This window comes from Peromyscus leucopus, chromosome 19, assembly GCF_004664715.2.
Source record: "Peromyscus leucopus breed LL Stock chromosome 19, UCI_PerLeu_2.1, whole genome shotgun sequence".
Taxonomy (NCBI): Eukaryota; Metazoa; Chordata; class Mammalia; order Rodentia; family Cricetidae; genus Peromyscus; species Peromyscus leucopus.
Window position 1 is genome coordinate 70,958,771 of NC_051079.1, and position 25,741 is coordinate 70,984,511.

Sequence of the window (25,741 nt, forward strand, 5' to 3'; positions counted from 1 at the left end):
ATTGAGAGCATGTAGAGGGATCAAATGAGAAACCAATAACCTATAGATGACATGAAATCCCAATAACATGCAAACAAAGTACTACACCATGCCAGATGCCTTGACACAAGCAATAGATGAAGTTAAAGTAGTTCCATTAAAAATGGAAAGAATGTCCTAACTTCAGAACTGGTGGGATGCAGCTTAAAGCACAGTAGATGGGAAAACTAACTGTACACAGTATGTAGCTCAGCAAAGAAGCAAAATTGGATAGCCTGAGCACTAGAAAAGAAGAGAAAGATAAGCAGCTCAAAGAAAATAAAAGAAAGAGAGTAATAAAAGAAAGTAAAAATCAATGAAATTTGGAATAGGAAGAAAGCTCAGTGAAATGTGTTTCTTGTTTAACAACAACAACAAAACCATCGTCACTGAAAACAACCAAGCAAGTCACAGACCTCATGCACATATGTCCTCAGAAATGTGGATGAATGATTATCCAAATATTTCAAACTTTGCTGGTGACATGGCTTAGCAGTTAAGAGCACAGACTGTCCTTCCAGATGACCCAGGTTTGATTCCCAGCACCCACATGGAGGCTAACAACCATCTGTAACTCCAGTTTCAGGTTAAACTTCAGTATCTGCCTCCTTCTACTGGCCGCCATGGGTACTGCATGCACACGTTGCACAGACATATATGCAGACAAAATGTCCAAACACATAAAAATAAACAAATGTAAAAAAAAATTTAAAAAACATTTCAAGCAAAATTCAGCCATGAGGGTGGAGATGGCTCAGCAGTTAAGAGATTTGCTTCTTTTCTAGAGGACCTGAGTTTAGTTCTGAACACAACTCACATCAGGCAGCTCACATCAGATTGCCTGTAGTAGGACAGGCCCACAGGGTCCAGGAAACTGGCTCAAACCTGTTGTCAAGACCTGCACATAACTACTTCCTTATGAGTCAAGCTGGAGTCTGCCCGAGGGCCTAGCAACAGGCGCTGTCAGGGGTCCTGAATCTAATGATGGACAACCACGCAATGTCACCAGATTGGGACATAGCCTGGGTGCTCGGAGGAGGGTATATAAGGCCTTCCCCATTACTGAATAAACGAGTCTGCTGCTTGCTTTCACCTGAATCCTAGTGTCTGTGCCGTTGACACCCCACCTTCTCACCTCCTCCCCTGAGGGAGCCCTTAGGACCCAGCAACAATTGGCCATAACTCTGGCTCCAAGGGATTCAGTTCTCTCTTCTGGGCCTCTGTATTTGTGAGTAAATGCCTCCCTAACTCATATACATAATTAACAAATAATAAAACAAATACAAATCCCATCCTATGTAAAGTGAGTTTTATTGCAGGAGTGCCAGGTTGGTTTAATATTTTAAAAATCCAGTGAGTGCAATCCATGCATCAGAAAGATAAAACAGAATGACCACGTGACCATACCAACTGAGACAGACACGTGACAAAACTTAGGACCCCCTAAGGATAGCATCCTCTCTAAGCTGGGACTGGAGGTCTGTGCTCTCAGCTTGACAAAATCTTTAAGACTACAGAGGGTTTGTCTTCTACAGGCTTTGTCTTCAGTGATGGAAGACTGGGCGCCGTTCATTACGGTGGAGAAATAGAGAAGGAGACTCCCTCTCCTCACCACTGGACAACTCAGTGTTGGAGAGCGTGGTCCTTGCGAAGGGAAAGCAGGAAAAACATCAAGCCAACTCCGACCCAATCGGGGAAGCAGAGCTGGGGCTGTATGCGGAGCACATGATGTCAGCAACAGAGAAAAGATACCACTCCTCTGCAAACTGATGCTCATATTGAACTCATTTCCTATCAAAAGTCCAGCAGGAGTCTGGACAATTATCCTAAAGTTTACATGAATGGGTTGTAGCTTGGACAGCTGAAAGCATCAGTGAAAATGAATGAAGGGCAAAGAGAAGCTTGGCCTGGATCTAAGGCTCACTGCTTGGCCAAGAGCAGTGGGGTGTGTGGAGGGAGGTACACAGGACCTAGAATAGATGAGCGGAGCAATGGGCGGGGCGATCACGCACACAAGGAGGACCAGTTGATTCCCACAAAGACTGGAAACAGGGAGAAGAGCCCTTTTAACTCCACTTCACGTGGAAGGTAACTCAGAGTGAACCCAGAGCAGAAGGTTGAATTAAGCACTTTTTATTCCCCCAGAAGAAAACAGGACTATTTTCAGGATAGGCCTATAATCCATCAGATTGGTTACCCTGGGAGAGTTCAGAGAGAAGGGGACTTCAGGACCTGTGTGGACATTTATCAAAGGCTACTGAGGGAAAGCGGGTGGGAAGAATTTTAGGAAAGGAGTCACTGGGTTCAAATGTTGCCTGTTGCCGAAGCAGAACCAGGGCAGTGGTAAGACACCCCACTAGAGCAATTTCCTTCCATCTAATCGTTTTGCTAGTGTTGTAAATATGAATACGGCTGGAGAGAGGACTGGAGAGATGATTCAGCAGGTACAGGCGCTGTCCCTTGAGCCTGAAGATCCGAGTTCAAGTCCTGGATTCTACAAGGTAGCAGGAGAGAACCAGTTCTCAAAGTTGTCCTCTGACCACCACATATGTGCTCTGGAAAGAGTGTGCCTGCGTACCTGCACACACACACACACACACACACACACACACACGCACGCACGCACGCACGCACGCACGCACGCACGCATGCGCACACACTTTTAAAAAGAAACAGTTTGCCAGCCTGCATATCCTTCACGTTCTACCTGAGGCTTTGTGAGGTGAGGCGCTCTGCCCAGCGTCACACAGTTTGGAGTCTGACACTGGCTGACAGAGTCTGACAGCATTATGGGTGCTATAGTGTGGAAGGCGAAGGGCAGTTATTTTGGGGGTCCACATTAGTCTTTCAATCCTTTCTCCTGGCTGCCAAAGTGCAGTTCACTTCATGGAGAGTGGCCCTGAGACACCCACTGTTTTCCTCCTGTATGAAGTGTTTACATGGTTCTTTCCGTCTGACCTTACAGAAGCAGTGTTCACCACACTTCTGAGTAGAGAGGACTCGTGTGGGACTGCCTTGTCCATTTGTTGTCCTCTCCATTCTCTCTTACCAAAATCTGTTGCTCACAAGGGTAGAAAACCCCAAACACAAAACTATGTGCCTCCGAACCTCAAATGGAACCTTCCAGAGGGTGTTGTTAATGTGTCTCATTTTGTGCAACTCAATCCCAAATCCATTTTTATATTTGGTCACAACTGAGTGGAATGAGGGTCCTCGACACTAGAGACGTCTGACTCACATGTATTTCCACTGTTTTTTTCCTTTTTGACCTTTTTTTTTTTCCATTTTCGGCATTTTCCCACTGTGCACTCAATTCCACCAAGGCAAAGCCTGGATTCTCGGAGTCCCACAAGTGTGAAGCTAATCACATCCCAGACTGCAAATACCGACACCCCGCAGTGTCTGGAATTTGCATAGTTGTTTATTCGCTTGCTTTGGTGAGGGGTCATTTCACTGTGGACTTCATGGTCGGGCAGACACCAGCTCATAGACACGCACCACAGACAGATATCTGCAGTTAAATATTCATGACGCCCCACGTGAGCACAGGGTTTTCATACAAAGCAATGACCAGCGTTGTCATTCTGAGGCTTCATTCCTCAGGAAACACTGAGCAACGCATTATTACATCCACCCTGTGACAGACGAGTCCCAACCCAGAGACTAGTAACAACAAATGACGGTACAATGGGTAAGGGAGCCTGAAGGGCAGCATCCCTGCTTACGTGGCCGTGGTCTTTCTTCAAACAGGCTTGAACGCCACGCCGAAATCCTTTTTCCATGGATGTCTGTTCCAAGAGAATGAAGTTGGTGAGCAGGAAGGGATTCAATGGGGGAGAGTGTGGTGGAGTAGAATGGGCCAGGGAGACAAGGAAGTGCATTCTTCTTTCTATTTCTCTGGATTTTATTTTAGACATTCAGTCATCGTATCTTATTACTGGGTGTCCTTTAAAGGGCAATCATGCAACCTTTGGATTCTGGGTTTCCCTTCACTTCAGCTCATGTGTAATTTCTGTTGTGGGAGTTTAACATGGAAGGTCACGTACCAAAATGAGGAAAGGAGCATTCAGAATCTGGTCCATGACCAAAGGCTGACATAAGCCTAGGGAAATAGACAATGGGTGGAAGTCACATTTCAATCCCAAAGTTGCAATTCCCAAGGTCTATTACGGCCACAGATCCCAACACACAGCCCCCTTCAGCCTTATGTTCACTTATAGATAAAGCAGTGCTCTTTGGGCAGAGCTGGTAGCTGTGATTAATTTAATTGAAATTGCAAACTATATCATTGGACTCCAAGGACACCAGTGTATTACTAGAATTCACATGAAAGCCATACCTTGACTTGAAATAGACATGATCTGAGTGTTTTATGCAGAAAAAAAGTGCATAACAAAAATGCACCCACCTGGATATAGACACCTTGAGTATATTAATGCATTCATTAAACAAACACTGAGATGTTTCATTTTTATTTTTATAAACCATGTAACAGGTAGGTACTCTAGTGAACTGCAAGGACCCAAAGTAGAGTGATTAATTCTTATTGATAAAGAGTTTATAATTTAATGAAATAGTACAATGCTTCAGAAATTACACACTTATTACAAAAGATACTGAAAATCTAAGAATATACAAAATGCCTAATAACTACGGAGAGGCAGATACTGGGGAAAGATGGTTTAAGGACACAAGTTTCTGAAGAAAGGTCGGGAAACCAAGTGTCAATGTCAGGAGCAACATGGACAGCATGTGGAAAAGATGGGAGGTTGGATTCTTTGAAGAGTCCATATTATACCTCTCCTACCTGACTCCCCTCCTTGGCATGGGCAAAGCAGGGCTCTTGCCTTGACTGAAGGTGTTGCTAAAGTATCAAGTCTAGGGAGAACCAAGGAGCCTGGAAGCTGGTCTTACCCAATCAGAAACCTCCAAGGCAGTGTCTAAACCCCTAGAAGCCAGGCCCAGGAACACCAGAAACAGAGCTCTCTACAGACGGTGGTTGGGGGTGGGCAGAGGCCCTTAAAGGTAGGAAAGCTGGTTGAGGCACACTGGCAAGGTCTAAGAATTTGTCGAAGCCATATTTGAAGAGACTGGGTAGCTAAACAATTCTCCAATGTTTCAAAATATTTGGATAATTGATGAGCAAATGCATCCAGTTGAGCACTGTATACAAGACTGTGTGTTGTGATGCAGGAGCAGGAGATTCAGAAATGTAAGAGAAGGTTCACGATGTAGGGACCATCCAGCCTCTTCAAGTAGCTTTGAGCTGATGTACTTCAGGTTCTTCAAGCATGTTAATCTGTGAGTGTGTGGGAATATTAGGGGTCACTTCAAGCATAGAAATATGGGGAAGGAAGCCTTCTGTTATGACAGAAAGGCACTGATGAACACAGGGATTTATTTGACCATCCCTGTGGTGAATGGGGTCTACCCGCTTACACTTTTAAATAGTTCTAATTAACAGGGGGATTGGCAGCAGCTGTCCAGGCCTGCTCCTGTGCCTGCGTCGAGGACGGTGTCTCACTGAGTGATGCTGCCATCCCTTGAACAGAACTTAAAGATGATGTGGGCATGTTTGACAACCTTCCTCATTACATTTCAAATCTCAAAATCACTTTTTCTTTGCTCAGGTTGTTTTTGGTCTTGGAAAAATAGTTCAAACCTCATGTTTTCCTTACTAACAAGGAGCCTCATGCTTAGTAGGACTTCTTATGACTATGTCCTGTATCAGAATAGCAACTCCACGATACTTACAAGGCCAAGGCTTGCCTGGATGGAGATTTCTGGTTATAGTTACTGGATCTGCCAGGGTGTTGAAATACATATTTTCAGCCTTGAACTTTCTCAGTGTTACATCTGTTGTCTGCCTTTTGGAGCTGAAGGACCTTGAGTATTTTGTTTTGTTTTTCATGTGTGCATGTGCATGCCTGTGTGTTGTGTGTTTCACGTATGGGTGTGTCTCTGTATGTAGCACGTGCCTATGAGTGTGTGGGAGTGTACACAAAAGCAAAAACCAGAACAGGACGTCAGGTTTCTCCCTCTGCCCCCTCCACTTCATTACCTTGAAAGAGGCCCTTTCACTGATTGGCAGCTTGCGGCGCAGGCTAAGTTGGCTGTTCAGTGAATGCTTGGTATCTGCCAGTCTCCACTCGTAGGTGCTGGCATTGTAGGCACACCCGTGCCTGGCTTTTTACGTGAGTGCACATAAAAAGGGACTCGAACTCAGGTCCTTATGCTTAAAGAGCAAGTGCTCTTAACCACTGAGCCACCTCTCTAGCTGCTGGAGCTAGCCAAACTCTCTCAGAGCAATGCTCTGTAATTTAAAAAATAGTTTGTTTCCCACGCCACCTCCCTCGCTGTCCTTACAGACGTCAGCGACAGCAATGTTGCAGCTGCTGCCATCTGTATAACTTACCCGCCCCAAGCTCTTCGTGATTTTGTTGAACCATCACACCAACCCCACCGATAACCCACTTTAAAGTGAGACTTGCTAAGTGTCAGGGAGATTGCTTTATCCAAAGCGGCGGACTAGTGCTTGACTCTGGAAGAGCAGATGCTGGAGTCCCCACCTCCTCCTGGCAGGCAGGCATGTCGAGTCTTGTCACCAACAAGCTCCTTTCCTGACAGATTTCAAAGCCAACATGTGCTATTTACCGGAAATACAAAACAAAGTCATCAGCCTCTTTAATTGTTCACATGTGAAATGAGATGCCCGAGGATGACCTCACCTGTAAGCAGCGAGTTCTGGGAAGTGTGAAATCAAGGCCAAACCTCAACTACTCACAATACAAAATATCTACGCATGTGGCAGGAAGGGTACCCACTGTCACATCTTATTCAGTGCTATTGCCTTCTGGTGCCTGTAAACCCAAGCTGAGTGACGGCCCTTCAGCTGTCTTCAGTGGCTTCTGAGTGACAGCCTCAAATGTAACAAGTGCCTTCCAAGGTCTGCATCCTTTGGTCATTGGAGAACCTGCTCAGGACACTAAGCATTTAAAATACTGTCTCTTCCCACAGGGGAGCAATCTCCCTTATATCACTGAGCTGGGAAGAAGCACACACAGTCAGAGCCAGCCCTGAGGTGTGGACGACTCACTCTGTGCTCTCCTCATTAGGATGAGAAAATATTATCTTCAAGTTGTAGGGAGACTTTGTAAGGGGAAAAAAAAAACAAGCAAGATTATTTTTGACTATGCAATCATTTCTGCTGTGTGAAGGGTTTCTGCTTACCAGCATTCCTCCGAATTTTTGAATTTGTTTTAACTCTGATTCAAGGTTAAACTTGGAATCTGAATGCTATTAAATAATAAAATAAATTTATGAATAGTAAAACCTTGGGTTTTTTTTCCCCACCGGGATTAGAATGTTTTGAATTCGGGCCAACATTTCCTTCTGTCAGAAATCACAGATAAATTGAATTCAGCCTTAGCCAAACCCTGTGGCTTCCCCCATTACAAATACTATGTTTTATTTAGTTTTAATTCCCATTTTACATGGTTCCTAGCCTATCACATATATTCAGATATTTGGTAAATTTTGATAATGCTAGTAATTCTAAGGCATCTGGGGCAAGACTCCTGTTTAGGATGCAAAATTCATAAATATGAAATGCTATTTTTGCATCCTAACACCCAGGAGAAATGTAAGCGGCCACTGTCCTCATGTTAGCGACTCTGTCGGCTTTGTGTGTTACAGACAGACATGAACAAAACACTGGAGTCACTTTGTTTTGTAAATGGCAAGAGAAATAAAACCCGGAGCAGAGCTTATTTAGTTTGAAAATTGTATTGATCTCCATCTTCTCTTATAATGTATTAGTCTGGGCACTGAACTAACTTCCTCTTTATCCAATTACACAGAGAAAGAAAGAGAAAATGTACCCTTAGCCTCCCCGTATTGAAGTTCTGGTACAATTCTCAACTTCACATTTACCAAAGAAATTACATTCTCATGGACAATTTGAAAGCATTCACAAAAATTAATCAGTTTCAAATGTATTGCATTAAAAAAAAACCCTATTGCCTTTTTTACTAGTACTGTAGTTTTTTCAGGTATTTCCATCTATCTTTACAGCTTCTCTCTCTAAAATAGTAAAATCCTACGCTACAGTTTTGAACTTGGAATTTTGCTGAAGAAAATGTTTTTTCTTCAAAACTAGCTGCACCCGTGTCTTCATTCCCTGCACAAAGACACAAGCAGTCTCAGTTTTTAACCCCAGACCTCATTCCCTCCAATAAAAACCACGGCAGGGAATGGATCAATGTTTACTCAGTCTGCCCTTTGGATTACCAGTCCTTTCTCTCTCCATGCTTCCGTGGTGAAGTATAATCAACTCCAGGTTCTTTGATTCTTTACTTTCTGCTTACTCATTGCAAAGCACCCAAACATTTCAATCCTCAGATCACAGAAGGTTGGGCAGCTCTTGGCTTTACTGCCGAAGGGAGTTGTAACCCCCACACCCATGGAGAAAGGACGTAAAAACCACAGTGGCCCTGCTTAGCCACAGGAAGGACTAGCCAAGCAATGCCCTGTGCTTCCACACGCTTAGTCCTTGATGGGGGACTCTGGCTCTTGGAATGGGAACTGCCATGGGCTAGAGGGATGTGTTTCATTAGCACCCTGGTTCTCTAAGCATGAACACTGAATGTAAATTGTGCTCCTTATTCACTCTGGACCAAGGACAAGCTGCTTTGCCATTACTAAGCACTATCATATGAATGAATTTAAGAGGGAAAGTTGTATCTGTGGAAATATATTTGCCCAGATCACAATTTGATTAGCAATTAAAACCAAGTTTCCACAGCTGGTCCTGTGTGTGGTCAGCTTGCTCGTTCTGATGACTCGTTTCATTTGGAGTCCCTTCTGCATTGCAAGGTCAGCTGGAAGAGTCTGGAAAGGCACTGGGAATGAATGCCCCCAGGACTTCAAAGTCCTGGGGTCATTTCTTCCCAGCTTGGTGAAGAATCTCTTTTTCTTGTACCATCAAACAACAAAAGAACATATGCCTGCAGAAAGAAAGAAAGAAGGAAGGAAGGAAGGGAAGGAAGGAAGGAAGGAAGGAAGGAAGGAAGGAAGGAAGGAAGGAAGGAAGGAAGGAAGGAAAGGAAGGAAGGAAGGAAGGAAGGAAGAAAGAAGGAAGAAAGAAGGAAGAAAGAAGGAAAGAATTTTTTTCTAATGAGCCAATTCTGCAGATCACATGTTCGAGGGACCGGAGTAATTCTTTCTCGGGGACTTGGTGCTGATCCAGCCGCTTTCCTGGATTCCTACTTCTCTCCAAGTGACTAAACTTTAAGTTAAAAGTATGAGCTAAGTGTACGGATCTGGAATTCACAAAATTACTTCCTCTGACATCCTTATGCCTCAGTCAGAGATAATTTGATTATAATTGAGCTTCATAATTGAGCAACATGCAAATATGCTTTGTGAACGGATTTCCAACTACCAAAATACACTTTCACCCAAAAAGCAGAATGCACACGTGTAGCACATCCCCCCCCATCTTTATTCTAACTTGATTGAAGAAATAAAATAAATAAATCAAAGAAGCCTTGCTGGGTTCTAGTGGGAAACACATTTCAAACTCCAGACAGGGAGGAGAAAGAGAGCAATTGTGATTAATCACATTCATTACCAAGTCACTCTTCTGGCCAGCACGCGGTGTGGAAGGTCTCATTACTCCCTTCTGTAAGAAATGAGGGGAAAATAAGCAAGAAGAATGCGGAAAAGTCAAATCCTTGGGTACATGTCTGAAGCTGGTAAAACTTCATTAGTCAGGTAAGGCTGGGTGTCCCCTCTGGGTTTGCTGTGGGTACCTGAGAGCAGGCACACAGTGACTGAATTGTTTCAACTTATCCAAATAGCATTGAAATGGACTTAATTGTTGCACTAGAGGAAAAACCGTGTGTCCCTAGAGACTATTAGTGGCATTTAAAAGGCTAAATGTATCATAAAACCTGTCTTTAACAGAATAAAATTGTACAGACCAACACAATTTTCGTTAATGTTTTCCACATTTCTTGAAATGAGAGAAAGAAAAAGAAAGGAGAAAGAAAAAGAAAGGAGAAAGAAAAAGAAAAAGAGGCAGGCTGGAGGTAAGTGTCCCGAGTCACTGAATTTTAGGAGTGTTTTAAATATACAGACCAAAGAGCTTTTAAAAAGTTCAAAAAAATATTTCTAAGTTCAGTTTGAATAAAAACATTCCAATCTGAGAAGATAAATTTAGTCCATGTTTCTTTCATAAAGAACTTTACAAGAGTAAAGTTCCAGCCACCTCCCATTCTGAGCCTTCAGAGTCACAGTGGCTCTGTAGCCGGCTTCATTGACTATATTTTTTTAATTTAATTTAATTTTTCATTATGGGAAAATACTTTCCAAGGCAGTTTTCCTATGCTGCCGATGTTGTGCCTGCTGGACAAACACTCCACTTCTTCCAAGCGATATCCCGACAGAAAGGGTGGAGAAAGGCTGATAAAGCGTTGCTTTTATTCCGCCAAAGAGACAAAGGGGGATCCCTTCTCTCTAGAGGGGTTCAGTATATAATGGGGGATCAAGAGCCCAGACAAATGGCGGATCAAACCTGAACTATAAGAACAAATGTTTTGTTTATCTGTCCCAGCTTCTCACCCACTGGTATATCTGGTATCAAGAAAGCTCTTTCAAATAACTTCTGTGAACATAATTGTTATGTGTTACCCATTTAGTTGCTGTAGGAATGTATGAGGCAATGCTCTGTTCCCATTACAGCCTGTGACTTTTTATACCTAACCGGCATATTCCTTCCCCATTTTCTCCCCTGGCCCTTAATGATCCAGTTAGGCAGGGGTTCAAAGCAAAACAAAACTGTGGGTATCACTTTGTTCTTTCTTTCAAGCCTGAGTTGGGATGTGTGGCCCGAGATTTCCTGTAACTGAAATTTTAGGATTTCTTCTGCTGCTGCAGTTTTCACATGATCCTCATTCAACTCTCAGGTGAGAGGAAACAGTGCTAACTCTTTACTGTTTATCAAGGGACAAGCATTCAAGACCTGCATTTCTAAAAGACACAGAAAATGTGGCAAGTGGCTGTGACAGAGGTGTGACCACAGAGAGAGTTAGAGGCCGGCTAATGCCTGTTCTGCTGTACTACAGAAAAATCCCAGGCAGCACCCCATTTTCTTCTCCATTTTACCTTATTTTTACTTTATTTTATTCTATTTTTACTTTTTAGGCAAGTAAAATCTCAGCTATTTCAGGATGGCTTTGAACTCACTATGTAGCCAAGAATAACCTTGAACTCCTGATCCTCCAGCCTCTACCTCTTGATTACAGACATGTACCATTATATCCAGTAAATGCAGTGCTGAGGATAAAGCCCAAGACATTGCACATACCAGAAAAGCATTCTAGCAGCTGAAGCTACATTCCCAGCTCCAGGACCCCATTTTCAAGGACTGGCCAAAATCAGCTGTGGCTCTAGAAGTTCCATGAAATGACACTGTGGCAGAAGTGTGACTAGGTTAAGGGGTCAGGGAGCGGACAGCTTTTGATGAGAGACGGCCTTCTCTTGTCTAGGGGACAGAATGGATGCAGGGTACAGGAATATACTTCCTCGTGTGGCTTTCTCAAGTCACACGTGAGCATGGAATCCTGGTGAAGCAGTGTGTCCCACAAGCCCGTGGGTTGTTGGAGCAATGGCGTTTGCAGCCTCTGGACCTGAGAACAGTCTTTGCACCAGCAGCATGCAGAAAGGGTCCGTGATGACCGGCAAAACTGGATCTGGTCGTTCAGCCAAGTTACCCTCCCCCTGCCTGCTGCCGTGCTCAGCCTCGTGGATCTTCCCCCAGACAGCTCCCATTGCTCTACCCGCTTGGGCCCCACAGGAGCATGGGAAGCTCTTCACATTTCGTCACCTCTTGTTTTGAATTGCAGTGTTCCTGAAGCTCCCTTTTGCCTTGCTTTTCTCCACCTTTATTTCTTCTTAAAAAAACAAAAAACAAAAAACCTTATTTTGTGTGTGTATGCATGAGCATGTGTGTGTGTACATGTGCATGTGAATGCATATGTGTATGTGTGTGTACATGAATGTGGGGGAAGGGCAGATACCCAAGCATGGTAACTTCTGGTACTGTTCCTCAGGAAATAGCCCCCTTATTTTTTTTAAACAGGGTTTCTAACTGAAACCTCAGACTCCCGTTCATTTAATCTGGCTGGCTATCAAGCTCCCAGGATTCTCCCTTTCCTTCCTTCTCAGCACTGGGACTGCAAGCATGGACCACCATGGCCACCTTTTCACATGTGTGCTGAGTCCTAGTGCTTATGCGGGTCCTCTTCTACCCCCTTTTAAACCTACTTCGTCTCCTCACACTCGCGTGGGAGCCATCCCTACCACTGAGGCAGTCTCAGTGCTGTGGCAGGAGGGACAGTCCCGTCTGTCCGTCCATCTTGGCTCATCTCATTGGCTTGCCATCCTTTCTGAAGGAGAACACACCTCTCTCCCTTCTCCATCCCCGGCTGCTGGCCACATGCCTCGTGAAGGTGAGAACCAGGTCTCCTTCACCCTTGTAGCTCCCAGAGGGCCTTGGATGGGATCTACTTCTATGTGGCTCTCCATGGAGCAGAAAAGGACTCTTGTCCAAACCCCAGTCCTGCAAAACCTGCATGCTTTTTTTTTTTGTGAACCATGAGCACACCAACATTTACAGGATGCAATACGTTCTTCTAAACTCCCATAGACTCTACACCAACTCCTGAACCCATTCCTTAATTTTATTTCCTATTATCCAGGGAACACATGTTTCTCGAATTGATGGATTTAAATATACACTGGCCCTGAATTCAGTTGCTTTTCTTGCCAGTTTAGGGAGAGAATCAGATTCCACTATTCCCTATACTCTTATATATTTTCCCTGATATACACCATAGAAAGGATTTCTGAAAGCCCCTGAAAGACACGTAATAAATCCAGTGCGTCTCCTTTCTTACGGTTTTGTGTTATATTCAGAAATACGATAGTTCTGTTTCATATTTGTATTCCCTTAAGCATAGCATGTAAATAGTGAGTAAATATTTATTGAATTCAAGATGAAGAATGCAAGGAAGGGAAGGAGAAGGAAGAGAGGGAAAATGATGGGGGAGGACAAGGGAAGAAATAGCACATCATCCCCCATTTTATTTTAATTGCTAATGAGATGCATAGCTCCCTCCTCTTGGTTTCAAGGCCCAGTGGGGGCTTCGTGTTGTGATTTTCAGTATAGATTATGAAGAAGCCACAGGGCGAGTCACTGAAAAGGAAACGCAAAGGTTTCATATTTTAAGGGGAGGCAGGAGGCAGCTGTAGTTGTGACTGCTGTCAGCGGATGAGATGACTTCTCTCCTTTCACTGACTCCCAGGTACTTTAGTGTGAGTTGTGCACAAGTCCATTTTCAATGCACAGATGTCCAAACGAGTCTTCTTGAGCCATTCTCTTAGGCGCTTCCATCACCAATGGTGTGTGGTGGAGCCTCGTTTTCCCCACCGCTCTAATTAAAAAAGCAATTAGCTTCCTTCTGACTTCTGGCGAGGTTCTCTGGGTCAGGACAGAGGTGGCTGCAGAATCCCAAGAAGGTAAAAGAGCACCTTCCAAAAGCATAATGCACCCCTCTACAGAGCTGAAGATTAATGCTGATCTTGCAGGGGGTGCTGCCTCGATGGGTGGCGAGATCCTGAAGGACAATCGCGTTTACGTTGGGCAGCTCCGGAGGATGCATCCGCAGTCCCCTTCTACTTTGAAATGAATCAGGATGGCCGCAACAGTGGAGCTCTCCAGAGCACAGTCCCAGGCAGGTAACTGCTGGGCGCTTTGATGAGTGACATACTGTTCTTGCTCTCTCTAAAACCCTGCATTGCGTGGTTTACAAAAGGCTGTCATCCTGGGTTACTATGTTTAAGCTTCAAACTGCACAGTTTTCAATCTTTGTCATTACGCCCATTGTACAGATGAGACAGGAGACGGACTGGTGGATCACAAAGCTGGACTTAAAAGTCGTCAGACTGCGGGACTGCTTTCAGCATATGTGAGTTCTCAGTACAAATGGTATGGCCTATCTTTGAAGATTTAGATGGTGTATTTTTCTTTTGGAAAATATTTGTAGGAGGGAAAAGCATGAACACAAGTCCCCAGTACCATAAGTTGTGCAGTCGGATGTTCTGTGTTTGGGGAAGTTGCAGGGCTCGGCATACAACTGATAAGCTTCACCCTGGGAAAACCACCTTCTGGATCATGGTATCTTGGCTGCCAGGTAAGCATTAGATAATGCCTACTTGAGTGACTGTGTCTTCTCACCGGTGTTCCTGGGTGTTCAATGACTTCAGCATTGAATCCAGAATCATGACCAGATGAAAACAGTTTGCGTTTTCAGACAATAGTTGGGGCTGTAGCTTCTCACCCCTCTTGTGAATATTTTCAAGGCTGCAGATAACTCAGCAGTGAGAAGATGTTGTGAGCCTGCGAGCAGCTACTGTCCATCCACCCACTCCTGTCACTCACAGGCTCTTTCCTTTTGAGGGTTTGGCTGGTCTCTATCACGCTTCTCCACATCCCCCTGCTGTGGGGCTGAAAGGTGAGGCTGGTCCTTCCTTAGTAAGGGCCGACAGTGAGAAGTGTCACTTAGTGAGTTGTTAGTCCACCCCATCGTCCTTTTCAGAGGAGTGCCCCTAACAAACCAGTGCACAGGTGAGTTGCTCAGACTCCTCACTTGTTACAGGGGACTTCACAAGCTTCTGAGCTATGTCTGCCCTTCTATTGCAGATACTGTGAGGGGAGTGTGTGTTGCTGTTCTGTTAAAGTGTGTGTGTGTGTGTGTGTGTGTGTGTGTGTGTGTGTGTGTATTTTTCTGGGTATGTGCACTCAGGTGGAGGTGAACACAGTGGCCAGAGGCATGGGCTCCTCATAGGCTTAGAGTAACATGTGGTTGTGAGCTGTCCCACATAGGCACTGGGCAATGAACTTGTATCCTCTGAAAGAGCAGCAAAAACACAATTAACTGCTGAACTATGTCTCTATCTCTTGTGAATTGCTGTTAAAGCTACATATCTATTAATTGCTGCATTAGTATTATGCCTATTAATTAATAATTAGACCAATATGTTCATGATAAAAATAATTCTTGATGCAAGAAATAAATGCAAGTGGTCTGAAAGATCATTGGAGCTTGCAATCTCTAACTATATTAGAATTTTAAATTTGTGTTAAAATCATTTAGTATTTCTCTTTTTCTACCAACCAGTATCCTTCTAACTTAAAAAGTTTAAATTAAATACTTATTAATTTCTAGATGTTTTTAAGATTCTGCTATGATGAATGTGTCCAAAAAAGCATACACACAATTTATTCGTATTAGTACATTCTAACATATGTTTGTAAACGTATCTTATAGAACAGAAGTATTTGTTGATACATCCTATTATTATAAAGTATTGCATGCATTTCTAAAACTATTTTCCCACACACTATTTGTCTGAGAAGATGACATTCTAGCTTGCAATGATAGCTATGTGTTTTTAAAAAAGCATTATATTTTTGCACAATCAAATGTAACAGTTTTTCTTCCCAGTTTCCTTGTACTTTTAGGTAGAGAAATTATTTTTTTAATATTTTCAGTAAAATTACTGCTTCAAAGGGCAGACACAGGGTCCTGAAAGGGACAGCTGTGACCTTGAGTGATTTCAGGGTTATTGTCCTCACTGTGGTTGAGTGTTCCAATCTGTTGCATCCATGCCGATATTATGAAATAATTTTAAGCTCTCTATTTTCTCTTATAGTGCTAAAAATCTGCACAGCTTCATCACAGAAAGGTTGGGAGATGTTGTGTCTAAAGAACAGACAGAGCGGTGGCTGTCCCTGCACTGGAGGGATGGCTATTACAGGTCGCTGTCTGGTCTTCCTGTGGAAGGCTCTGGACTTTTGCCCCACACAGGATGTTTCCTTCTGCTGCATCCCATCCACTGAGCACTCCACCGGGGCATCTCCTGGACCTCGTCAAGCTGTCACTTTTGAGAGCTGAGGTACATCATCACGAATTCAGCTAGCTGTTCCGTTTGCAGTGAGGAAGCCGCTTCTGGTATTTCAGTTTTAAGAACAATGTAAAGGACATCCTTGAAAACGTATGTTTTAAAGCACGACTATGTTTTTGAGGAATACTTCTAATGTGGAGTGTTGAGACCGTAGGCTATGAATTATGTAACTTTATTCCTATTTTCAACTTAGTTATGCGCAGGGTTAGAGTGTACTGTCTGTTTGCAAAGTTCAGCTTTTCAATTTCAGTTTGACTAAACATGGTTCAATCATTAAAATGAGTATGTGTAATAATATTTTAGTTAAAATGTGTGTCCTATGAATTCTTTATGTTTTACTGTCCTCTATGGTTAAAGATCTTTTTTTCCCAAAGGAAGGGAGAAATGACATAATTAAATTATAATCATATATATATATATATATATATATATGATGAAAGAAAAAAACATCTCTTTCCTACCTGCCATTTTACTGAAAAGGTAAACTTCAAATTTTATCCATGAAGCTGTGGATATCACATGGTGTATTTTTGTCCAAATAAACATTATTAACAGCTTGTTTTAGAGTTTCTTTCATTAATTTTACATGTGGAAAAGATTTTTTTTGAATCTGAGATTGTACAGACATTCACCCCTCCCCCAGCGGTGTTATTTTCCCCCTTCTTTTCCATTTTAATTTGATTTATTCAGAACTCTTTCCGGTCTACAGTGGGGGCAAACTCTGTGTTTTCCTCCACTTTTTAGTCACCTACCAAGCTACTCTTCCCTCCCTTTCCTCCCCGTGGTCACTGCAGCGTCACTCTTGGGGCCCTTGCTGTATTTCACTTTGGCTTCACCCCCCTCACCCCACCCCCAGCTTTATTTGCTTCGATGACACACAAGGATAAAATATTTTATCCTTAAGATAAAATAGAGCTTAAGGCATCAAAGAAATGCACACAGCTTAATCGAAGGGCAGAAACAGCTGCCCTCGTGGCCACAGCTGCCTGTGAGCCGCGGTGGGAAGGTCTCTGCTGACGGGTGGATCGGGAGTTGACCACAGGAGTGACTTTCAGGAGGAGAAAAGTGCTCTCGTGTTCTCAGACAGATGAAAGGTGGGAAGGCCGGGACTCCTAGGCCTAGATTAGAGAAAGCTGAGAGGAGGCCTGGCCACTGCCTCCACATCGTGCAGGGAACGTGTGCTCGGCCTGACCCTCTGCAGAAAATGGCCAGGTTTCCGGGGCAGAATACCCGGCGGACACACAGCATTCAGGTATTCGGAAGATCGATGCCTCTTCTTGCAAACGCTGCGTTCTTTCCCATCCCTAGGCATCCCTGTCCTCCTGCCTGGCTGCTCAGGTATTTCTGCTGCGTCGATGCCCAGCAGAAGGGCAGCGGGCGTGTTCTCCATCTACTTACTTTGCGCTACCCTTCCTGCTTTTCAGTAACGCTTCTGCCCACCGGAAAGACTCTGAGTAGGGTTTGTCCTGTTCAGAGTCTGGACGGCAGTATTTCCCTAGCTGCCAAGTGGATGTCACAGTCTTTGTCCCTTGAAATAAGCTCTGTCTTTCAAACTGAATATTTACCTGCCAGGCCTCATTGAGCTCATCTCAAGTGCTTGAGTTACTAAATGGATCCCATGCCAGCTAGGATGGTGTTGTCCCCTGGTTTTTGCATCACTACAGGATTTGGGGCAGTTTGAGTGAACCCCTGATGTGCCATGGGCAGGGGACAGTTTCCTGGGGTTGGCCTTATGAGCAGGGAAATGATATCCAAGGCAGAGTTTCTTTTTGCCCTGTCCCTGTGCTCTGCACCCTTCGCAACTGTCAGGGTCAACGCTGCCACTGGAAGGTGGACCCCCACCAGCTGACCCCAGTGGAGACTTTGGGGAGCAATCAATCATCTTCAGTCACTCTGGGTCTTAGGAGAACTTAGCTGGCACCCTCTGGTGGATGTGTTAACTGACTTTCATTGTGTCACTTAAAATTAGTATCCAATACTTACGATCGATTCTTTATATGTTGTTAATTAATCTCATTAAAGTTGTTTAAATTATTTTAAATTAAATATACTTAGTTCATTTTTAATCAGAAAATAAATAACTAAGGGACTACTAGATTGTCTGAAGTCTTAGGTGGCAAATTTGAGCCCTTTTCCCAATAATACCGGAGAGCTAATGATCAGGCTATTGTGAGCTGGAGAAACCTGCCTCTCATGTTTACAGTAAGAAGTGACCAAAGACAGGATCGAAGCATAAATCTTTTCACAGAGGATGTCTTAGTGTGTTGTTAACCAGGCTGTCACAATTTTCTGGCTCTCTGACTGCTGTTCTGTTGCCGGCCAGCCAAGTCAAAAACCACTCTAAGGAACATCGCCTTTCACAATCAAACCAGCTGCTGGGCAAGCCCGATTCAGGAGAAGCATGCTATCTCATGAGAGCAGGAACTAGAGTTTGGACTTCTCTCCATGTTGGCTTTGAAGAGGTTACTTCATCTCTGAAGTGTCCGACTTCCTTTCTAACTATGCTACTGTTTCAGCCTCAACACTACAAAGTCGCATTCTAGGATCCACTTCTCCTTCTTCATGATTTTATTTCATTTTCGCATTCCATCTATCATTGTACTGGCTCATCTGCAATCGCTGTCTTTCCCATTAGCATTGCCTGGTTCGTCTGTATAATCCGCCTCCATCCCCCTCTGCCCCCATACCCACTGCTCATCCACCTAAATCATGTTTTATTTCTGTCCCGGAAGGCCTTATGGTAATTAAATAATGGTGTTTCTCCTAATATTTCTAGGAACACTTTATTATTTTATAGTCGACATATTGGATGCTGTGAGTTGGAATGGACTTCAGGCAATTGCTTACTTTCAATATTGGTCTGTCATTGGGTTATGTCTAAAGGACAAAATCAGGCATCTATGTTCTGATGTCGTGGATATAGTTAAAGCTAAGACATTGTCTGTGAAGGCAATGTCCCAAACTGTAGCTGAGTTTCTGGATAGTTTCTCTTTTGGCACACAAGGAGCAGACACTGGAGTGAAAGAAAACATTTGCTGCGACAGCCCGAACTTATCAAACAATGCCATGCTAGATGGAGCCACCCTGGCAGTTCCCTGTGTTCATACAGGGGCATGTTCTAAACCCTCCACCCCACTAAGTATCCCTTAAACAGCAAGCAGTACCAATCATGTGTGCACTGTGTTTTCTTAATGCATACATACCTGTGATGTAAAGCTCAATTCATAAACTAGGCATGGGCATGGTAAGATAATAGTAATTAGTAAAATAGAAACACTACAAAATTATACTATAATAAAAATGACTTAAATGTATGAATTATTTATTTCTATAACATTTCATTTAACATATTCAGACTGAAGTTAAACTCAGATAAATCAAATGGCAAAGAATGAGAGACTGATGATGTATTAGTCTTCGACTGTAATGACTGTGATATAATTTAAAGCAAAAACAAAAGGCACTTCCACCTGGGAGGCAGCCTGGGGAGAAACAGGAAGTGCGGTGAGGAGAAGGGAGCTCCATGTGAACATGTGGACCTTCCACATCTGGAGTTCCTCATTCATAAAACCCGGTCTTCATCCAGCTATTGTTCTGATCACCTTAGACACTCCCTGCCAGGCACCTGGTCTGCACTGAGCCTCAGAATCGTTGCTTCCTTTTCTTCTAAAGCTCACAGGGATGTCCAGGGGAGGTGCAAAGCCACACTCCATTACTGCAGGTTTTTATGTTTGGGATAGCCACAGCTCACTTTAGTATTCACACCTGAATTTTAATGTTTCTAATTATAAAAGTTCCCCTCTTGGTCTGTTGGAGCACACCACACGTGTTGTAGTTTGTGAACTCCTGGCATGGGCATTCAACACAGTAAGAATCACTTAGGAGCACAGTTTCTGATATTAGACATGTCAGCAGCGAACGAGGATTTAGAGACAGGAGTTCTGCGTACTCAAAAACGATGCCGGGAACTCCCACTTGAGGACTATTTCATATATCATACAAAATACTAATTAGAGAAGAAATTTAGATGGTTTCCAAATTCATTAACATAAGGACCAACTAGTACATGCTTTTAGAGAATATTCCAAAAATTGTAAGCTTCATTATTTTTAGGCAAGGCTATACAAACTGATTTTCCCCACCCACATTGCTAAAAGGCTCAGATGAATATAATGTTTAATTAAATGAAAAAAAATCTCAAAGTGCTTTGTAAGATGTGAATTGATTAGAGCAATGCTACTGTGAGCGCCGTCGGCTGCAATTAGGCTCAGAATCTTGCTGTCGATAAATTTGTCTTTGTCTTCCTGTGTCTGTGTGCTTTCAAATCTGAGTGTTCTTTTTATACATTACAAGGAGGAATGCTTTGCCACATATTTAGGACAGGAGTACAGTTGGTCAGGCAATGATTTCTCAAATAACTTCAGAATGTTCAAAAGGTAAAACCAATAGTGGTTTTATGTTGTCTTTTCGGAAGATTACTTTTGTGTGTGTGTGTGATGTTTGGTCAATCCAAGAGAAGGCACATGGTTTAGATAGAATGGAGTCTTCTCAAGTCCATTACAGACTTGAAAAAAAAAAACCCTCAAATGATATTCTTCCTCTTTTCTTTCTAGGGGTTTCTATGAGTTCATCTTCCCTGAAATAAAGTGGAAAGTTCCTATTGTTGGATCCTACAATAGGATCAAAGCCTATTCCCCTTTATGATTTAAATGAATCTAACAGAAGAGAGACTTTCTAGAATATTCTCTATGTTCTCGGATCAAAAGTGATTATACTTGCTAGCTCTAATTTCCATCGAAGCATTAGTCACTCCTCTGCGGGGCCTCGGCACCTCACGTCTTCAAAGTGCTCAGCAATTATTGATTATTTAAGCTCCCATCAGCCCTGTGGGTAGGTCAGCTCTGTCCCTTCTTCCTACAAACTCAGAGGTCAAGTGCTCTGCCCAGCTACCCTGATGCCCGGACTATACCTCAGCTTGCTTGCTGCGGAGCAGAGGGCTCAGATGATCATGTGATCATCTTCACAGCTTACGATATAGTGGAAGAAAACAAACCAAGAGAGATTTTAACTGCTCGGCGACAAAACGGTAAATATTTAAAGTTGTTATTTTGTGTTAGACCCGGCTTAGAGCTTTTATCCGGAAATCATGGCTCGTTTTGTAAAATTATGGTAATTTTAAAGACAATTAAAAAATTAAACAGGTTCCTGGTGGAAAGGTCAATTTGAGGAAGAGACGACTTACCTCCTCTTTAATAATTGAGCTGACTGAAAATGGGGCTGGTTTGCTAGGGGCACTGTGAGCCTTTTTATGAGGCCGTTTTTGATTGCCTGCTTTGATGAAGAAGTCCATTTCAGACAGGAAGTATGGCAGTCAGTCACCAGGCCACCAGAGTTGTGCGAGATAATTTTTTGTTACAAGATCAGTCCTATCACCTCCCTTGACACAGTAGACTTTGCTGGATGGAAACTTCCCAGGGCCAGTGTGTGCTAGAGGTTACCTTCCTGGGCTTGCCACGTCACCAGGTCCCTTTTTCTTCTGATGTTTTCTTTATCTTGCACCAATAAATCCGGGGACACCATATCTCATTTCACTTTTTTTTTCTTTCAAACTGACCGATGTCCTTTTGCAAACAGTGCTTCCATGGAACTTCTGGAGTTTGGAAGAATGGGGTTCATTTCCTCAGCTGCACATCTTTCCACTTATTTCTACTGTTAGGTGGAAGACAGACAGGGGCAGTGGCGGTGTGAAGGAGCCCTGTCAGACACTGCTCCTGTTCCTGCCTGTGCAGGGACCTGTCCAGACATGGTGGTAGTGGAGTCTAGCCCCAGCGCTCAATGGAAAGCCTCAATTAAGAATAAATAAATAAAACGTATTAACTGCCTTAGTTGTGACAGCAATCGGGAGAATGTGAGCAGACTCAAGAAGGGGCCAGATAAGAGGAAATCTGAACTATAGCTGTCTCCTGAGGGTCACAATGCCCTTTGTGGTTAGCTGTGTGGTTCGGTTGTTTCTACCACACCAGAAGCTGAGGCGCATGTTTCCACACGTCAGCTGATGAGGATCTGTATGTTCAAGACATTTCATCTTTATTATAGTCTCATTTACATTGTTGTGTGGCTACCTCCCTTTATTGACTTTTCTAGGGGATCATGGGAAGAAACACCCTAAAGGGAGATCTGGTCCACCACATTTTATGAGAGGGAAATGGATTCCCTTGCTGCATGAATATACCATTAACCTCATGAATATTCGTGAAACATGTAAATCCACAAGGCCGGAACTACGGGGTGGTTCCCTGCTTAGGTCAGACCACTCCAATCTCTCTTGGGTTGCTTTGCTTTGCTAAACAAACTCTTTGAACTGTCTGTGTCATTCAACTGAATTCTTTTCTTCAAGGAGGCCAGCACTGAGAGATCCCCATGGCACTAGAGACTTGTCCAGTCTCATACACGGGAATTTGGCCGACATGTAGATAGGAAGACATTTGCCCTGACTTGACTCAGGAAAGTTTGCAAACATCATCTCTGCTACCAGTATCATTTGAGATGTATCTGTCCTGTGGAAGAAATAAACGAGAAAGAGGAAATATGTTCCTGAAGCTTCTATCTTGTCTCTGAAATGGTGGGCCTGAGTTCTAGGAGAAGGATCATTGAAGGATTAAAACTCCCATGGCTCTATCATCGGAGTAGATAAGAGAAGTAAGCATGTTCAGAAGCTGCCTGAGTGGGTGGCAATGTCTGAAGTGGCATCAGGAGATGCCTCCAGAGTGACCACTCTAGAGACGGATAGGCTCCTGAAAAGTGAGGCACCTCCCCACTTTCTATTATGGAGTACCTGGGTTAGTGCTGGCAACTGCCATCCACCCACTGGCTGAGGCTGGAAGCCCTTCCCTGACTTTCCAAGGCCAAGCATCTGGACCTCCTTGAAGCCCAAAGAGGTTTCTTGTTCGCCTACACCTCCTAAATAAGACCTGAAATCTCAGGATGACTAAGAAAGAAGATTTGGATGTGTGTGTGTGTGTGTGTGTGTGTGTGTGTGTGTGTGTGTGTGTGTGTGTGAGAGAGAGAGAGAGAGAGAGAGAGAGGGAGGGAGGGAGGGAGAGGCATAAGACTTTCTATCCTGTCTGTGGGCATTTCTGTAGTGCCTACTCCATTACAGATCTTGTGGTTTGGGGCAGCTAAAGGCATTTTTGAATCTCAGAACCTGGATTGGTTGAAAGTATCTGCTTGTCTGTACAACCCTCCAGGTGACTTTATTTCTCTCTGGGAGGAAGGAGAGGATGGGGAGTAATGGAAACTTTCTATTCAGCATCTAAAATGAGGTCTTGGAATTGGGTTCCCATTATAGTGATGGTCATAGAAACAGTAGAGTGATAACTTAACATGGTGATGTCATAGAAACAGTAGAAAGATAACATGGTGATGTCATAGAAACAGTAGAGGGAAATTAACACAAATACTAACCAATTGGTCAATCACTTGCTACAGTTTCAACTTTCTCACTTGACGAATATGTCAAATATTTCTAAAATATTTGCTTGTCTTTTAGAAGTGATTTCTTTATGCATACTTAGTGTTGCTTCTTAACCTTATGACAGCCATGGACTCTAACGGGAAGAATACCCTGAACTCACAGGTATCTGAACTGCCCTATCATAAACCCCCAGTTTTCAAAAAGAGTCAAACACAGGTCTCCCCATGTTGTATTGCTAATAAAAGTGTCAGTCTGTCAATGTGCATGGAAGAATGACGGACTGTTGTTTTAGCTCATATTCTAAGATTTTTGTAACATTAGCAAAATGAGTAGATTAATGAAAATGACGAGGGAGAGACAACGTCAGGGTGACAAGCTGGGGGACGAAGGGGTTTCCATGGCTTTCAACCTTTCCTGGGAAAGGCAGGTGGGGGTGGGAGCAGGGATGGGATCAGTGGCAAGAACATGCATCATGCATCTCAATGATGAGCAAAGCACAGAAATCCCCAAATGTGCAATGTGGGCCCTTCCTTGTAGATAACATGTGGAGTATCTGCTTGCTATAAAAACCAACCATAAATCACGTGCTATCCTAAAACAGTTAGAAAAAAGAAATCTTAGAATATGAGCTCAAACAACAGTCCGTCATTCTTCCATGCACATTGACAGACTGACACTTTTATTAGCAATACAACATGGGGAGACCCGTGTTTGACTCTTTTTGAAAACTGGGGGTTTATGATAAGGCAGTTCAGACACCTGTAAGTTCAGGGTATTCTTCCTGTTAGAGTTCATGGAGGTCATAAAGTTAAGAAGCAAACACTAAGCACGCATAAAGAAATCGCTTCCAAAGGGAAGAAGCAGACAGGCACCATATCTTACCCACAGTTAGGCGATTGTTTCAACTTTTCCAGCCCTGATTCTAACTGTTACAAAATGACCTTGTAGAACTGGGCTGGTAACCTTCCATCTTCCTTCTGTCCATCGGCTCCACAAGAGAAGGATGGGCCTTAAAGCAATCGTATTTGTTTGTGGGAGTGAGGCTACAGGCAGCTTAGAGAACACTGTTTCTGGTGGTGTGTGTGTGTGTGTGTGTGTGTGTGTGTGTGTGTGTGGTGTGTGTGTGTGTGGTGTGGTGTGTGTGTGTGTGTGTGTATGTGTGGTGTGTGTGTGTGTGTGTGTGTGTGTGTGTGAGTTCATGTTGTGGGTGTACACAGAGCACAGGAGAGGACACCCAGTGTCCTCCTCTGTCCTTCTCCTCGTTACCTCAAGACAGGGTCTCTCACTGAACCTGGAACTCACCACCATTTGTCTGCGTCGGCTGGCCAGCTAGCCCCGGTGACCCTCTGTCCCTCTGCCCCCCAGTGCAGGCATGCACAGCCACGCCAGGCTGGAACATGGGTGCTGAGGAACTTAACTGAGGTCTTCAAGTTTCCATAGTAAGCAGTCTTACCCACAAAGCCACCCCCCAGCCCCCTGCTTCGAATTTTTAGAGTATGCAGCTATGGCCTATGGCATTACTTTTTGTTTGGCTAGGGGAGGAGAGAGAAATCACTTACATCATTACTTTTTGAGGAAACACAGCCATCTGCTTTTTAAAATAAGCAGCACTTTCAGTTTGTAAATAAAATTGCATCCGTTAGCGTGTCCGAGGCAGACGACAGAAGTCTTTACTGGCGGCCTGAGCGATGAAGGTACTGGGCAGGATATATCCGCATGCAGCCTCACAGGAAGGGACAGAGGCTTTGCTCTCTTGTCGCCCACGCTTAGCATAACTGTGTTTCCTTCTGGGTTGGCACCTCATGGCACCAGAATGACCACTGTTATTCTGTTTCTCCTCTCCTAGCTCACATGGGCATCAGGAACAGAAACGGACTCTGTGTCTTCCTTCTCACCGCCTGGCAAGTGTTATGGAAATTCACCTTCCCCATTTGATTGGCTGAGTTCACTGTGGAAGTAGGAAAACAGCTCATGGACTCCTTCCTGTTTGTATGGCCTCCGGTCTCTTTTGTGAGGAGTGGATGGCAAATGTTAGAGGTCCTGCTGGGCACTGTCTTTGCAGAGATGTGAGGTCTCTGGACACAGCAATCTGCAGTGCACTCAGGATCGCTGTGTGCCACATGTGGTTCGGGGCCACCTGATGAAAGAACAGGAGACACGCTATCATCAGGGACTACGGGGGTCCAGCCCCTCGATAATCCCCTCCCAGGGTCCGGGAAG

At 43.8% G+C, this 25,741-nt stretch overlaps 1 pseudogene; it reads right to left on the reverse strand.

The window, feature by feature from the left end:
- Positions 1 to 14,126: 14,126 nt before the first annotated feature.
- On the reverse strand, positions 14,127 to 14,281 carry LOC114696275 (annotated as a pseudogene).
- Positions 14,282 to 25,741: the final 11,460 nt, after the last annotated feature.